We start from the raw sequence: 2,500 nt of genomic DNA on the forward strand, positions 1-2,500 counted from the left end.
TTTGAAAGATGCGTCGCCGGTACGAGGACCGTGCGATCAGCCCAAAGTTATTCAGAGTCACCAAGGCAAACGGACCGGACGAGCCGACCGATTGGTTTTGATCTAATAAAAGCGTCCCTTCCATCTCTGGTCGGGACTCTGTTTGCATGTATTAGCTCTAGAATTACCACAGTTATCCAAGTAACGTGGGTACGATCTAAGGAACCATAACTGATTTAATGAGCCATTCGCGGTTTCACCTTAATGCGGCTTGTACTGAGACATGCATGGCTTAATCTTTGAGACAAGCATATGACTACTGGCAGGATCAACCAGGGAGCTGCGTCAACTAGAGCTGAGCAGCCGGCCGCCCGGGAGTGTGTCCCAGGGGCCCGCGCGAACACGCAAGCGTCCGCTCAATTATTCTGCAAACAGGAGGAGGCTGAGCTCCCCTGCACAATACACCTCGAAACCCTCTCAGGTCCCGGCGGCGCGCAGCGCCGTCCTAAGTACTTGGTCGGGTTCGAGAGAGGCGCAATCGCCCGGAGTTAGGCGAGTAGACGCTTTAGGTGCGACCACCCGTGCTCCCAACTGAGCTTGCCGCTGCCGACAGAGGCCCGGGAGCGTGCTGTCGTGGCATTGCCGGCGGGAGACAACACGCGCCACCTACGGTGACCGGCAGCTCCAACGCCAGCGCCACAGAAGGGCAAAGGCCCCACGTGGGTGCCGAAGCGAACTCTCCCAGCACAGCGCACGTGCCAACACGTCTGCACAACTGCGATACAAACCACCAGCGAGAACCGCTGGGGCGACCGAGCAGCAGACGGCGTCGCGGCGCCGAGTGCCGGGCGGCGGCGCATCCTCAACGCACACAGTCCTCAATCGGACCAGCACACTGCAGATGTCCACCGCGCTTCGCACCGGGCCGGCGAGGACCCACTTTGGCTGCACGGCGCCGCGCGCAGGGTGCCCCGGCGCGCAGCTGCGCCGCCTGCCGCGTCCGTCGGCCGGCGCGCCTGCCACTGGGCGCCCCCACCAGCCGGCTGTAGCGCGTGCGCCCACGCACCGCGCGGCCAGCACGCCGGGCGGCCCCCCCTCACCGGCCGGGGACAGTCCCACCCACCCACAGCCGCGTATCGCTTCACACCCAGATTCACATTCACGTTCGTTGGTATGGTGGGGACCGCTTCGTAGCTGTACCGATCGTTGCCCTCACAGATGTACCTCCAGCAAGGACAACCGCACCACAACGGGTTACCAGTTGTTCATTTGCGTAACGTCACCAGTAAACGTACACGTCCATCCCCGTTTGCAAAGTCAACTATTATTGCATGCCTGCCTGTCAGGTGTCAAGACACACTACATCCGCTCACATCCACGCAACAAAATGTGCCCGACTAGAGGGCACGTGGAAGGTGCCCCCGTACGTATGCGATGTCCATTGCGCGACCAACTGTCAACCGGCCTCTGTAGCATGTCGCAGATGTGGAACGCGGGGCACCGTGCTATCACATTGTGTGAGAAGAGACTACTACGTCTGCATACACGCGCCACTACATGAACAGACGGCTCATGCTGATCGCCATCCACTGCGTCCATTACTCCCACACGTCTCTATGGCGTACCACACTGCAATGCAGCTGTTATGGGGAGATGACACGTAGCTGTGTACACAACATTCTGAGCGGGTTGCGGTTGGACAATACATTAATGTAACGTGTCATATGCCAATTACAGAGCAGGGTAAGGCACAACTTGGGTTAGGTTAAGGCACAACTTGGGTTAGGTTAAGGCACAACTTGGGTTAGGTTAAGGCACAACTTGGGTTAGGTTAAGGCACAACTTGGGTTAGGTTAAGGCACAACTTGGGTTAGGTTAAGGCACAACTTGGGTTAGGTTAAGGCACAACTTGGGTTAGGTTAAGGCACAACTTGGGTTAGGTTAAGGCACAACTTGGGTTAGGTTAAGGCACAACTTGGGTTAGGTTAAGGCACAACTTGGGTTAGGTTAAGGCACAACTTGGGTTAGGTTAAGGCACAACTTGGGTTAGGTTAAGGCACAACTTGGGTTAGGTTAAGGCACAACGTGGGTTAGGTTAAGGCACAACGTGGGTTAGGTTAAGGCACAACGTGGGTTAGGTTAAGGCACAATGTGGGTTAGGTTAAGGCACAATGTGGGTTAGGTTAAGGCACAATGTGGGGGTAGATTGCGGTACAAATTGCATTACATTGCGGTGCAAATTGCATTACATTGCGGTGCAAATTGCATTACATTGCGGTGCAAATTGAGTTACATTGCGGTGCAAATTGAGTTACATTGCGGTGCAAATTGAGTTACATTGCGGTGCAAATTGAGTTACATTGCGGTGCAAATTGAGTTACATTGCGGTGCAAATTGAGTTACATTGCGGTGCAAATTGAGTTACATTGCGGTGCAAATTGAGTTACATTGCGGTGCAAATTGAGTTACATTGCGGTGCAAATTGAGTTACATTGCGGTGCAAATTGAGTTACATTGCGGT

The 2,500-nt window shown here is 54.9% G+C and overlaps 1 non-coding gene across 1 annotated transcript in view; it reads right to left on the reverse strand.

Moving 5' to 3' along the window:
• LOC126151304 (small subunit ribosomal RNA) overlaps positions 1–318 on the reverse strand; it is a 1,909-nt gene extending 1,591 nt beyond the window's left edge. The window contains exon 1 of the ribosomal RNA XR_007531927.1: positions 1–318. This exon is cut by the window's left edge and continues 1,591 nt beyond it. This is a non-coding gene — a ribosomal RNA (small subunit ribosomal RNA).
• Positions 319–2,500: the final 2,182 nt, after the last annotated feature.

The sequence above is a fragment of the Schistocerca cancellata genome, unplaced genomic scaffold, assembly GCF_023864275.1.
Source record: "Schistocerca cancellata isolate TAMUIC-IGC-003103 unplaced genomic scaffold, iqSchCanc2.1 HiC_scaffold_1054, whole genome shotgun sequence".
NCBI lineage: Eukaryota > Metazoa > Arthropoda > Insecta > Orthoptera > Acrididae > Schistocerca > Schistocerca cancellata.